This window comes from Micropterus dolomieu, linkage group LG02, assembly GCF_021292245.1.
Source record: "Micropterus dolomieu isolate WLL.071019.BEF.003 ecotype Adirondacks linkage group LG02, ASM2129224v1, whole genome shotgun sequence".
Taxonomy (NCBI): Eukaryota; Metazoa; Chordata; class Actinopteri; order Centrarchiformes; family Centrarchidae; genus Micropterus; species Micropterus dolomieu.
In genome coordinates, this window is record NC_060151.1 from 14,155,167 (window position 1) to 14,170,818 (window position 15,652).

A 15,652-nucleotide genomic window follows, 5' to 3' on the forward strand; every position below is an offset into this window, starting at 1 on the left:
ACTGTGGAGCCTAAGTGTAGGCTGTTGGGAATAAGTTTGTGTTGTCTGCATCTCAGGTTGAATCGTAGGTGATTCCTGTAGTCTGCAATTTTCCTGGCTGTCCTTTCATACTCCCGTACCAATCTGAGGGTGTTCATCCCAAAATGATTAGCAAGATGTCTATGAAGATGAACGATGGTCGTTCAGTCTTGGCCACAGGTAGTCTCAACGACTGTAACGACTGTCGTCACAGCAACAAGGAACACTAACGAACCAGCGGTATCGATGACCCGAGATAACGACCCCCTGAGGTTAAATAGCTGAGTTTCCCTGCCAGTCAGTCAGAACTGAAGAAGTCCTTTGGATAAGGGACGAAACGTCTTCCAGTAGCTTCAACCAAGTCCAGTTGCCCTTCATTTTAACCTTCGTTGGAGTAGTATGAAATGTTTTTTTACTTGCGCTTTGCATGCAATTTGTGAAGACATTTTAATAAAGAACTGATTTATTATACAAATCGGCTTTACACAAACATCATTAGGTTTACACACGTATTTAGTACAGGGAACTATTGGAGATACTGGTATCTACCTAAACATCCGAATTAAACATGTACTAGCTGTATAAACTGTTCAACAATTACAACTAAATGTCTATGAAGTCTAAGCTTGATGAGAGAGAGGCCGAGAAAGCTGCCACAGCTCTCAAGAGATGATCTTTATATGATCCAAGCTCATTGCATACAAAAGTACACTTGGATTAAGAATATGAAATTCACTAAAGCTAGTGCACATTTAAAAACATAGGCCAAAGACAATCACCAAACCAACTTCAACGTATTTATCGACAGGTGAAGGTGGTGCCTGACAAGTCTATAAACGTAAAAGTAAATGGTGCATAAATTAACAGGAATTGCTCTTTTAAGTGATTCCATTTCAAAACAGGGACTGAGTGCAAGAAGTTGATGATATTTGCAACTACACAAGTCCAAAGCCAGAACGTATGGAACTGAGGGCCATCATCAAGTCCTGGTGAAAGATCTTATAGGTCTGGTAGTGGCTGGGGAGCTTCAACTTGAAGAAGCAGGTGAGAGCCACTGTGTCTTGTTGGCAGTTCCCACCCCACCCAAAACTTAATCAGATCACGTAGCACATCTGTTGACGCTATGGAAGAGAAAATTGTACTTTAAAAAAAACTCTACATTGGAGATCTTTAAAAAAATATGAAGTAACAATTCTCTCATAAGATTATCTTTTCAACAAATTCAGTTATTGCACTCTTAGATACTCAAGTAAAGATAACACATCAGCAATGCTTGCTGTTTAGATAGGGCTTCAAAACAGATGACAAATATAAGACATCATTCACATTTATGTCTTCTCCTTTCCCTGTGCTGCAGCACAGCAGTGGATAGAAAGAAGGGAGAGAAACATGACCATTTGACAATAAAACAGTAAACCAGCTCACTCCGAGATGAAATGAAACACAAATGCACATAAACATAAATATGAAGAACCACTTTATTATTGTAGCAACTAGGATTGTTATGAGGAAACAATTATGTGTGAATAAGGATGAGAATGAAAAATAAGGATATAAAGACCATTTAGAGTTTTACCTTCTTCTATGAATTTTCTCAAAAATCCAGTGACAAGACTGATTTTCTCCAATGGAACAGTATCATCCTCATCCTCGTCGCTGTCCAAGTTGGGTTGTGGCCAGGTAATTCTCTGGATCACAGTCTACAAAGGATCAAATAAACATTTCATGTGAGGATTGAAACTTTTATTAAATGTTGCAAAGTGATCTCAAAATTGTAGTCATCTTTTTATGAATGAATAATCTATTTCTGTCACATAACACAACTTAAACATATGACTAAAATAAACCATTCATTTTAGATGTACACACCCCTGTGACACCAAAAAAAACTACACACAATCTTTGCAAAATATTAACATAACCCCCCCCCCCCCCCCAAAAAAAAAAAACAACATGCCAGCCCAAGGCTCACACTAAGTTCAGACTACACAACTTGCTGTCTTGTGACGGGAGTCTTGAAGTCGTTCGGTTCGACTGATCGGTGATAGGGGGGTCACACACTACACGAACTGACAGCGGCTGAGTCACCCGATGCAGGTCTCCAAACCACGTTTTGTCAAGAAAACCTAGGTGAAATGTGAAACAGGAAATGACGCAAACCTACACACGGAACAGCTGTTGTTTGTTATTGTAAAGATACCAATTATAAAGACAAAGAATCTGGGTGAAAGAATGGATTAGCACACTCAGGTAGCAGGGATTGTCTGAGCTACAGAGAGAGCTGAGGTATGTAAAAAGGGTTTGGTAGTGAAAAAGTAGCTGCCTGCTCTGATTGGCTGGATATGGATGTTGAGTCGGCCGACTTCTCCAGATATTTGTCATGTAAGATATCTGGCTGACGTCTAACCTGTGGGTTAAGCTCCTCACTTGACTCCCTAGGCAAAATTAAGGGGTGGACATCTGGCCTATCTGAAAGAAGTGGCCAGATTCCTGTTTGTTTAAGGCCTTTCTGTATTTGTTTAACTGGCTGTTTAACACGGTGAAGTACCTGCAGACAGAATTGAAAGGACAGAAGGTAACATTTACACAGAGGCACTATTTTATAGGAAAGAGACCGTAGTCACAGATGTAACATAAGTTACACAGCCAACCTCCAATATAAATACTAACAAGGTAATTTATAAAACAATTACTGCATGTGAAAGCAGTTCCTGGTAGATCCCTGCATTTCAGCCCGAGCCCGACGGGCCCAGACTTATTTACGCCCCTGGGGCCGGGCTTCGGGCCACTTTTCACGTCATAGTTCACATGCGGGCCGGGCCTCGGGCCTTTTTTGGGTGATCCTTTTTATATTTTTAGACAGTAATTAAAAGAAAATATGAGAAGTTGACGTCGACGATAGAAAACAAGATAGAAAGACATTTCATAACCTGTTTTTAACCTCTCTTATAGTTACACTGACATATGACCGACATGACAGTCTCATGCACGCACGCACACAGAAGGTTTCTCGGTGAGATGTGCTGCTCTGGTGGAAACAGCACGAGACCCTGCTACCGCAACTATCAAGACTGGCTTGCTCTGTGTTTAGTGTCCCCGTCAGCAGCAGCAGCAGCAGCAGCAGCAGCAGCAGCAGCAGCAGCGAACGTGTCTTAAGCCAAGCGGGAAGACTGATAGAAGAGAGAAGGACGGGCTTAAAACCTTCCACTGTGGATGTTGTTTTTTTTCTCCACGATGCTCTGTAAGAGACTGTTCTAACTTTTCGTTTGATTGGACTTTATTTTCGTTTAACTGTTGGAAACTACTGGAAAAAAGAATGTCCATGTTCTTTGGTGCATTATAAGGTAAGATAACCTGCAAGTTTGTTTTTAATTTATTTTATTTGTTTAGATTGTAGGCTATTGCTCATTTCATTTGGGAGCGCTGTTGGGAGCAGCCTGCCTGTCTCACTGTAGTATTTCAAAAATTTTGTTTTACTCACTGTGGTTTAATAAATAAACATTTATTAAACTAACTGTCTGTGTATTAACATTGATTTGAGAGGCTAAATTGATCAAACATGTTTTACTCGCTGTCGGCTCAGCTGCTTGGTCGTCATTAAAAAAAATGCTCCAAACATTTGTCTAAATTGACTTAATAAAGAAATGAAACATAACTAACAAAACTGACATATTTTAATGGCTGCCAATAGGGCAGGCTGTCGCTGTGTAATGGAAAAAAAAAAAACAGGCTCGGGCTCGGACTCGGGCTAGTAACTTTGATGAACTGTCGGACACGGGTCGGGCTAGGGCCTGAGCGCCTCGGACCAGGGCCGGGCTCTGGCCTAGATTTGAGGCCCGAGCAGGGCTCTAGTTCCTGGAACAGCCAGACATGATTGGTGGAGGTTGGAAATGGAAGATCCCAGGACAGGCAAGATCAGTCACTTTGGTGTTTTCTTCTGCAGTAAGTTCAGCATTCTTCAGCTAAAGCAGGTATACATTTACAAAAGGTAAAAGAATTTCATAATTACATGAAAAGTTGTCACCAGGCAATCCACAAAAAGTCAAAAGGTACAATAAAAATAACTAAGTAAATGACACCAAAAGCTTTGGAAATCACAAAATGTCTCGGCACAGACATGTGTGACATGAACAAAACAAAAAAGAGAACCCGATGTTCTTTTTGCCCCTCAAAAAGGGTTGTAGGAGTAGCAGAGCCTTAATTAAAAAACAAAAAAAGAGGTCAAGAAACATTGAGCATTATGTTTAAAAAAACATGCTTGATCACAGTTGGACCCAAATATGTCTTTGGAGGTTTATTTAGATTAAGTTAAAACATATTGTTTATTTAAAGTAGAGTTTACATGTCAATACTATTCCCTCATTTGATGACATTAGTGTCCAGTTTTAACATGAAAACATAGATGACACACAGTCTCTCATATATACAAACCTAAATTTATTCTGAAGCCAGTTTTCAATTTCTGCATGGCCATTTACAAAACATGTCTGTTGACACCATCACCCACTGCTGCATCTCCTTGGGGGAAAATATTTGAGATGAAAAGGACAATCGACCAGATTATGTCAAGTAAATCTTCTCTGAACAACTGGCATGCTTTTTGGGGGTCGACTTCAGTGGCCCAGGTTGAAGCTGTAATTTACCACAAAAAAGTTGTTGATGCAAAGGGCCTTCTAAATGGTACACTAATGTCAACTTATTTCCAAAGCAAAAATAATTTTGTTTCAGCAGTGACATTTTGAAATACCTGCAGGTTAATGTAATATATCAAGGGTAAGTACTTGAAATCCATATTCCTATTTTAAATCACTTGACAAAAGTTACCTGCTGACGATTGTGGAACTGGCTGCTACGTTGGGTTGAGCACAGTTCATTCTTAGAACAGACCAAATAAATTGTAATAACAAAAACATTGCTTGGAAAACAGCCAAATCATGAGGTGATTATTTTAATTATTTACCATCTTTTTGGTCAGTGGTGCCAAATGTTTATATTAATTCTTCATGCGATACTCTAATGAAATGACATTTTACACATTTACATTTACACGTGTCCTTCCTCTCACTCAGAACATGTCATTATATTCTGATAATGTCTGACTATCAATTACCTGAATCTATCAGACAAACGTCCTACCTGTCACCACATGTGCTTGCATGAGATGGGAGAACATCAGCTGGTTACAATGCAAGACAGATTGGGCATACCTGCAAAAAAATGTAAATACTTTTTGTACATGAAATTGTAAGAATAGTGTAATGTTTTATGCATCTTACAGACATGTTATATTCACTAGCGACAGTAAATATGCTATGATCAAAAATTAGTGTCACAGAGTAAAAAAATAAATTCAGTTTGAGATGTGTTAAGCCCAATCTATTTATATATCTGCAAGCATCAAATTATTCTGTACTAAAACCTCTGCTTACTTACTTTATGTGATGAATAAAAAAAAATGCTTTCTTTCTAAATTCCAAAAGCAACAGAAAAGACAACATCTATTACCAAGGATTCATCCATGCCTACGGTAGATGAGACTGGCTGCTCAAGAACTGAACATTCTTCATCAAGACATGTCCCAGATTCACTCTCCTAAAGAAATAAAATTAATAAAAAAAAATATATAATAAACAAATACTTAATACTTTGAAACAGTCATTTGAACAAATTAAAAAAGTGAAATGAGAGACATGTTGTAATACAGCTTACAGTCACTGTGCCATTGCATCCCTCTACATGCAATGGCAACAGCTGCAAAGGCATTTGACTGCCACATGTAATGCATTTTGACTGTGGCATCTTGGCGAACTCTACTGAATCATAGGAAAGTGGTTCAGTAGAAAGCTTCTGCTGTAGTGGAACTACAAATACTATGTTTTTCCCATTGTTAGATGCTGATTTAAGAAGCCTTGTGGAGTAACCCTCAGCGTCAGTTGGAATTATGGACAGCTCGCAATGTCCGCTACCACCTATTTTGAAATGGAAAGAAGTAAGAGTCCTTTAAAACCTTGCAGTCTCACAATCATTAATATTAAAAGTTATATTTTGTCAGGCAAACAAGTCATAGCACTGTCCTCAACAACTTGAATAGTGGTGTGAATGGTAATTCATCGCTGGACATCACATGACATATCTCTGAACTATAATTTTTGTAATTGGAGATTTAGAAAAATTCTACCTGTAGACTTGAAAAACATCCAACCTCCTTGTAAGGTCTTCAGTTTAGAAAATTCCTCCTCAAGTAGAGCCACAATCTTTAAAAAATTAAATGATTCACTATTCTGCAAATGATTAACATTTTTAATCATTACCCATTCTACAATATTATATACTATATGATTACCTCATCGTGTTTCAAGTGGTCTGGCATCCTCTTCCCAAGGCCAGTATGGTCAAGTTCTAGCTCTTCTGAGCCGTTTGGTGTGAACTGACTGGGTTCCGAAAGGACATACATATGAAAGTCCGTCCTTTTCACAATGCAAGGGGCAGGGGTTGAGAACCGTCATTTTCCTCTTGGCTGATCTGTATTAAACATACTCGGGAACTGCCTGATGTGGGAAAGACAAAAAAAGATTTGTAGGGAAACCAGATATTTTTAGTTTACCTACTTTTCAATGATTTAAATAATAAATGTCTCAATAAAAGTATAAAATATACTAACGCTATCCATTGCTGTTCCAGACACCAATATTAAATGTGTCAGAAGAATATTACTCACTGTCAGTAAAGTGAACATGTGTCACTGAATAGACAATACATGACGCTTTATCTGACTGATTAATCTTTTCTTGAGCATCAAATGTCAATATTCATGTGAATTTCTGCTTTAGCAACATTCTTCACCTAAACATTCATGCAAATTAAGCTAATTGAAATGAAAAGTTTGGGACAAGCCCAGCACCTGCATGGAACACCACTGGTTGTAATTGCAGCATGAGAGGAGCTGGGAAAACAGACTACAGAAGAATGTTGCAAAACAAGCGCAAATATCAGATGGTTCCACATCCATGTGAGAACAGAACATTACAGAAACAGAACAAGACCGTAGGACAAATCGATGAATATAATAGACATATTCCCTGGCAGTAGGGTTGGGTATCATTTCAATTTTGTTGATTCAGATTGTGATTCTGCATATCGATCTTGTTCTTATTGATTCCCAGTTGTGATCGCCCTCCCCAGGTGTTTTTACTTTTATTGTTTCATTAAACTAAGAAATGTATTTTTTTACTGAACATTCTGCTTTTTCATGCTTTCACTCTAAAGGCCAATTCACACAGATGCTTTTCACATAGAGCTGCCTGTTGCAGCGAAGTAATTTCCCCTGCTGTGATTTGTTGGGGCTCAACATCGAGTAACGTTAGTATTGTCACTTTTGATAAATTAAGTAATGTTAATTTGTTGCCATATTGCACAGTAAGGTGTCAGTAGATCTCACTTCACTGCCCAGCCAGCAGCTTTACTGTCTGAGCAAGCAAGCTGCTGGCTGCTAGTCAAAGTTACACAACACTGCCAAGCAAACTCATTATAGTTTGACCATGTATTCTTCACATGTAGCTATATCAAAATATTGTTCCCTTAAGGGCACGTCTGTCAAGTCAATTTGCATACGTCAGCAACGCGCACACACGGTGCGAGCAGAAAGGGCTTCCAAAAGTCATTATTTCTGATGTAAGTATTTCTGACTCTGATTCATTTAATGTTAACAACTGCGCTGTAGTAACATTATAGCCACCGAAGAAGCGTTCCACAGAAGGAAACATGAAAAAAAGCAGCAGGCATGCAAGAAAGACTGAACATGAACAGCCTTTTCAATTTGGCGGTCATCCCTGCCCGCCCTGTGGCATAGTGATTAGCGTGCTAATGTTAGCATTGGCTGATGATATTGGAGCTAGAAGATGGACTGGAGCTACATTACTTCAGAGCTACTTAGCTTCTCACATGCATTGCACTTCGCCTCGTAGTTATTTTAAATAAAGTGAAGCCACACATTTGACCATTTACACGTCCATCTGACATTAGCCATACATGCTGGTATCCCCCTTCAATCTCCACAGCACTGTGGCATGTAAACAAACTCAGGTGCTAGTTGCACTAATTCCTGAGGCCGCCATGTCCCGGCAGGTAGATAAGTCCTTAAAGATATGAAGCATTTTTGTTGCAATAATAAAAGGTTTATGTCGGGTTTAGAAACATTAAGCAGAACCAATTTTTTTACCCCCCCCCCGAATGATTTTTGTTTGCATTAGTGAATCTTCTGTGCTTTTTAATTTTCTGTGTGCATTTGTGTATCCTGTGTGTGTATTCATGAATACTGTGTGTGCATATGTGAATGTAGTGTGTTCATTTATCTTTTTTGAGACTCTTTTAGCTCCATTTTATGTATGTCAACAAGGCCTCTGGCGCTTAACTTCCTATATGGGTCACAGAATCTGATAGGTCACACATTTTGGTGTCAAACCGGCTTCCACACCTGTTGCTCATTGGTAATTATGACGTCAGTGGAGGTGTGATGTTTAGGGGCAGTCCAGCCAGTAAGTAAAACTTAAAATCGCACACACATGCATTAAATCACACCACTCCACATGCGATAAAAAAACATACACAAATAACACACTAAAAAAGTAAAAAAGCACAGCACACAAATTGAAACACACCAGATGCATAAAAAGTCGTCATTTTCTGGCCCTGTCACATACTGTCTGATGTACATTAAGGCAGCAGCTGATAACAAGCAACCAAAGCACTGCACTGCCCTGTAGATGCATTCTGGGAAGGTGAGCTTAAAGATGAAGTACACAAGTAGAAAATCTTGCCTGTGCTGCCATCTACAGGCTTCAACATGCACTGCTCCCACTCTGTAAAGTAGAGCACTTTGAAACACATTACTGTCTGATGCTACATCACGTTTATTTCAGTGTTGGGATTTGAATGAAGATAACATGATGTCGCAGCTAAAAAACAGACACACTAATAAACTTGAAAATTATAAATAAGGCTGTGATTTATCTATCAACGAGAGAATCTCTGCATATATAAATGAAATAATACTAATAATGACATTAAAAACTCACACATAACACCAACACCAGGAGACATGGAAGCAGATGGCTTTGATTCGGTCCATGTCTCTTTTTTAAGGTCAGCTGCAGACAAATTGTGCAGACAAAATAATTCACTTGCCATAATGCAGTAGAGGTTCAGTGAACGTCAACCGTGTTTGCTCTTTGATGTAGAATGTACTTCACTCAAAGCTTTAATAAGATGGAATCATATCATGCTCAAAAAAACATGCAGAGAAATAATTGCTCCATTTTTTAAAAAAAGTCTCTCTCTCCTCTCTCTGAACCTATTCAACAGAAAATCACAGCGTTTTAAACCATGTCAGAAAACTTTGTGGTCTCTTTCAGATGTGGAAAGGTATTTGTAAGAGCTTGTATCACTGTGGTTACTATAGTGGTTCGGGTTACGGCACAGTGTTACACACCAATACAAAAACCATGTTGTGAGACTCATCTGTCTCTCTCCAGTAAATCGTAAGCAAAGCTCCAGATGAATGACCAAATGAGAATATCACATTTCTGTCATATAAGATATTGTAATTGTTTAATTGCATTTCTTCCCATTATGGAAATAACCCAGTGATGAATGTGTTATAAGACAAATCATTGACTGTGTTTATATGCAGAGAATTCTGTTCTTAACCCGACCCTCCACTGAGCAAAGTAAGTCAAAAAACACAAAGTCACAGTTATTAAATATAATTCAGTTGCCATGTAATACAATGCTAAGTGTGTTAGCAGTGTAATGTTAGTTAATGTTGCTAATATGCAGCAACAAATGAGCTGCTATACAATAGAGTGTGTATACTACAGCACACAACAAATAAATATATTAATACAGTATATTTGCTGACAGTGCAAAGAAGAAATATTAACTTTAATTATTATTTATTATTAATTTTATTATTATTTAATAATATAAACACTTCCATCATGTTGAGTAGTCAAAATTGAATTATTATTCCTACCATCGAACAATTAGAAAACAAAGAAGGTACTTACAATGGCCATCCCACTCTTACAATAATTTTGATTTTGAATGATTTAAATTAAATTAACCAGAGCTGTTGTAGTGTGTATTGCGGATAAGAGAACTGCAGCTCCACTGTGGCAATAGGTTTTTGTATTGTGGTGTATCACTGTGTCCCGGAGTGGTCACAGTGATTCACACAGTTACAAAAACCTTTCAAGAGTCTTTACTGTATACTGTAAATGAAAGGTGTATGTAAACAACTCATGCTGTGGCTTTCTTAATATACAGTCAGCCTATATTAACCAAAGTGCTGGATATGTTGTACTTTAAAGATTAAATAAATAAATTGTAAGTGTTTTTACATCACTGATATAGCGCGATCAAGTAAAGCACTATTACTGTTGTCATCCAACCTCTGGATGAATTTTATGAAATATGAATCCTCCTGTTAGAGATCATGATCATGTTTTCTGCTACTGTAGTTTTGAACAATGTATAACTGTATTTATATGTATTTGTTATATTCTTGTGATGGTGAAGCAGTAGCAATTTAGGAATGTATACAAAAATACCTCTTGAATAAATAAATAATAAAATGAAACATTTGAACTGCTGATTCTTTTCACATGATGTGATCTTAACATGACTAACTGAAATGAAAAACTCTCTAGATCAAGAGTCTTTTCATGTGCTAGTTTGCAGGGTGGAGTTTTTGTATGGGATTCTATCACAGTGCAGTATGACGGCCACAGTGATACATCCTGTGACAAAAACGTCTTTCCACTTGAGAAGGAAATGTGGTGAGGATACAGAAAAAACAAGTAGGTGAAATATGTGTCCAACACAACTTTCTCATGAACAGCAAATATGTTTAACCACATGTTCACCATCTTAGTTTAGCATGTTAGCAGGCAAACATTTGCTAATTCACACTAAACACAAAGCGCAGCTACAGCTGATGAGAAAGTCATTTGTTTTATAGGTACTTAGTCATCACCAAAGCAGTGGGCACATTAAAACATTGACCTGCTGCTTAGGAAAAGCTGGGTATCACCAAAGTAATTTAGATTTATCCTCTTTGCTCCATGTGTGAATATGTGTGGTGAGCATTCTGGAGCAAATGCCTGCCATGCATCACCCAGGTGCTACACGTTGAGATGAGCCATGAGTGATTGATGTAACTTTCCAAACTCACCTGAAAAAAGGTGAGATTTGATGGAATAGTAGAGGATAACTTGCATTTGTGTGGAATTGCATTTTTCATGTTTTACCCTAAACACCTTGCTTTGTGTCAGCAAAGATACTATTCACACACAAAAACACAAAAAGATATTTGTGACTACTTCCAGTTAGTTTGATGTCAAGTTATCTATGCTTAGTTATCTATTTGGGGGTATAAACCCCAACGTATCTCCAGTGGATGCCATTTATCTATGGTTTTCCTGCCCAATGTATATCAATTACCATATTTGTGTATGTCTGTTTTATGTATCATTATCAGAATTGTGAAGCCCCTTTCAGGAATGTTATGGCATGACCGAATGAAAAATAATAATCTTTAAAAAAAAAGCAGTCATCAGGGAACTTTTGTGTTGCTGATTCCTTTCACATGATTGGATCTGAACATTACTCATTAGACTAATATCAAAAAAATTGTTAAAGTGTGTGTCTTGATAGCCAGTATGCAGTATGGAGTTTTTGAATGGAGATATATCACAGTGCAGTATATAGCAGCGGCCACAGTGATGCATCCTATGACAAAAACCTCCTTCCACTGAGAAGAAAATACTGTGTACGGCACTGATACAATAGGTGAGACTGCTTTCTGCTGCCTGAATGTGTCCAACAAAACTCTTCCAAGGAAAAGCAGTGATATTTCAATGCTGACAACAATGTGTTGTTACACAAAGAATTGTGTTATCATCCTGATCCATTAAATAAATGTTGAGATATTTCAGCCTGGATCTAAGTGGTGGACAGACCACCCAACAGACAAACTTTGCCAGAGAGCCATGCTGCTAGCAGGACTAAAAGTCACAAAATTGTGACAAATCTGATTTTCAGAAACACAGTAGTTTAGCACAATGTATATAAATAACTGTATTTATATGTATTTGTTATATTCTTGTGATGGTGAAGCTGTTTTTAGGAATAGATACAAAAATACATCCTGATTAAATTAATAATAAAATGAAACATTTGAACTGTTGATTCTTTTCACATGATGTGACAAAACTCTTCCAAGGAAAAACAGCGATGTTTAAATACTGACAAAAATGTGTTCTTACAACAAGATCTGTGTTAGAACATCATTACCGTGGAAAAAATGTGATTATCAAACAAACAAAACAGCAATAATTAGGTTTCAGTGGGTACAAATTTTGATAAAATGTAGTTAAAGTGGAAAGGAATGTCATGACAGGAATGTCATTGGTTTTACAGAAATGTCATCATAAACCTAAGCATTGGACAAATTAAAATAATGACCTTCTGATGGCACTACAGGAAAATTTGTTAAAAAAATAAATAAAGTCAATTGTGGTGGCGCCGGTTAGCTCACTGCTAGAGCGTGTTCCTCATATGCAAAGGCTGAGTCCTTTCCACAGAGGCCCTGAGTTTGTGTCCGACCTGCGGCTGTTTGCTGAATGTCGTCCCCTTCTCTCTCACAGTTTTCCTCTCTTTCAACTGTCCTATCTGAAATAAATACACAAAAAGTGCACCAAAAATGTGTATATAATATTCAATTAAATATATGTAAAGTAATTTAGATTTATCCTCTGTGCACCTTGGATATCTCAGATGTAAACTAGATGTCAAGCTATTTCACTAAAAGTAAAAAATGTCAACCTGCTTGTAGCGTTACAGGAAAAGTCAGGGGATCAACAAAGTCATTAGTATTCATCATCTGGGGACCATGAATGCGAACAAAATTTCATCCTGAGCCATAAGATAGTTGTTGAGATATTACGGCCTGGACCAAAGTGGTGGACAGACTGTGATAAATGCGATTTTCAAAATCACAGAATAATTAGGGTTCAAAGGGTAAAATAAAAAATTATATGAAGGACAAGGGGAATGCTGTTTCATGATTATTGTTGCTGAGTTCATACAAAACCTGATGAAACGTATGAGGCAAAGGTTTTTGTATGAGTATGTGACACTGTGTATGGGGGGAGCCACAGTGATATATGGTAATACAAAAACCTGAGCTGAAGTGGACCACAAATTAACTGTGCCTAAAGAATAAGAGATGTAAAGGTAGTTTCCCCAAATCACTCACTGTGATATTTAATGGAATAGTGGAGGGTAAATTTAATTTATGTGGATTTTCTTTTCTTTCATCTTTCTGGTTGTAGGATTGGTAGTTGGCAACATCTGTTTTGTCTCACATTTCATATGAGAAGGACGTCATTCAAGCATGGTTTTACTGCACAATGTATCAATAACAATATTTATATTCAATAAATTCATAACATAAGTTATCACATTGCACTATGCATGTAAAGTCCATACTCCTGTGATATTTTTTACAGTGATATACAACTAACAATACCCACCACGAGCAAGCAAAAAAAAAAAAAACTCCCTTGAGTGACAGAGAGAGAGAAGAAAAGGAAACACACAGCAGCACAATACAAGAGATGTAAACTATTAGTTATGGTAATGGTAAAAATACAAATATACTCTATGTGTTTGTTTTATAGTGTCATTATCATAATATTGTGAAGCCCTTTTCATGAATGTGTACGACACTAAATTAAAAAACTTTTGGGATTGCTGATACCTGTCACATGATTAGATCTTAACAATACTTGTCAAACTAATATTAAAATCAATACTGGAGTTCTTGTATGAAGACATATCACAGTGCAGTATAGCAACCACAATGATACATCATGTGAAAAAAACACCTACTGAGAAGAAAATGTGTGTACAATGCTGATACAGAAACAAGAAAAAGAAAATTGACAATAATGTGTTCTTACACAAATAGTTTTGTTAGGATATTGTGAGAAAAACACAGCAATAAGGGTCAAGTTAAAAATTAAAAGGAGGTAAAGTGAAATATTCTTTTATGATTTCTGAGTTTTACTGTAAAAATATCTCTAATTATAGTAAATACTCCTGCTAAATAACAGTAGAAAATACTAAGCATGCACTATATCAGGGAAAGGTTTTTGTATGAGTCTTTGACACTGTGTACGGTGGTGGTCACGATGATATCTGGTAATACAAAAACCTGTCTGAACTGAACTGAGGCACAAAGTCATTGTGACTCAGTTAAACAGAATATATCATAACAACTTAGAATTGCCCCCCCCTCGCCACATGCCTTGTATCAACAACGGCAATACATTTAACATAGTGAAAAACAAATATAAATAGACAGATTTTTATCCAATTACAGTTTGATGACAGCTTAATTAAAGTATGTGAGTTAATGATCACATATTAAGGATCCAATAAGCATATTATTTGCTACCCATAACTACCAAAAGTATACTTCTACTAACACACATTAACTCAAATACTTAAATTAGAGATCCTATCAAAAGAGAAATGAAAATGTTTGTACATTTTGGGCTTGTGGTTATCAGCATCCTTATTGGTTAATATTTATGTAACACAGAGGAAACAATCTTCACCACAACAACAGGTGCTTCCTCATCCAGTTAACAAAGTGAAACGTCAGACTGAAAGCCAAATGATCAGACAGAAGCGTTGATAATCCATGATAATATTACACAAAGGCAGGCCGGAAAAACTAGGTTTTATGTGATCAACATAAAAATAATTAACCAGGTAAGCAGAAGAGCTTGAGTGTAACACATGAAAAATGAATTAGAGTACTTCATTTAACATCACAAAACATTCATTAAAAATGTCATTCTACCGGAGCTTAAAGCTCGAAAGTTGGTTAGAAGCATTAGTGCAGGCTCCACATCCCAACCTATATTATATTATAACAACACTAAATGCTCCATTTAAAAATGTTTTGGTCCAAATACTACAAGAAGGTAAGAAGTTATCCAGATTACAAAATACACATATCTGGGACTGACCAACAAGTAGTCTGAACCATCGACTGTATAAAAGAAGATCTGAACACTGAGTTTTCAAGGTATGCTACGACTATGGATGCATCCTCAAAAACTCCATAGAAATACAACAATCACAGCACATACATATGCACAAGGCTAGACACAAAAAAATAGCTGAAAGGTTTAAAAAACATGAGATGGTGAGATTGAGTGAGAATGAGATTTACAGAATTTGCTCAGATAATTATCTTTATATTCAAGCATCATTTAGTTGACACTTTTATCCAAATGATCTGCACGCCTCTGGAGCAACTAGGGGTTAAGTGTCTTGCTCAGGGACACCTTGGTGCATCTCAGTGGGGAACTGAAACCAGCTACCAAAGGTATGTGTCTTATCCACTGTTCTATCACCAGCCCCACATCAAAGGTATCAAAAAACTTTGCACACACATTCACTATACTTGAACAAAAGCAACAACAATGGCCTAAGTAGCCTATCATATAAAAATCCAGATAGAACTCCAAAACAAAAAAAAATATTTATTACAATGTTCACT

The 15,652-nt window shown here is 37.1% G+C and overlaps 2 long non-coding RNA genes across 2 annotated transcripts; both read right to left on the reverse strand.

The window, feature by feature from the left end:
- Positions 1–408: 408 nt before the first annotated feature.
- On the reverse strand, positions 409–2,186 carry LOC123987352. The gene is made up of 3 exons (XR_006829103.1): positions 1,991–2,186; positions 1,595–1,718; positions 409–1,139 (listed from the first exon to the last, which is right to left on the reverse strand). It is a non-coding gene; the product is annotated as an uncharacterized LOC123987352 (long non-coding RNA).
- Positions 2,187–5,030: 2,844 nt separating this feature from the next.
- Positions 5,031–10,166, reverse strand: LOC123987368. Its single transcript, XR_006829106.1, has 5 exons — positions 10,083–10,166; positions 6,362–6,566; positions 6,197–6,272; positions 5,524–5,987; positions 5,031–5,225 (listed from the first exon to the last, which is right to left on the reverse strand). It is a non-coding gene; the product is annotated as an uncharacterized LOC123987368 (long non-coding RNA).
- Positions 10,167–15,652: the final 5,486 nt, after the last annotated feature.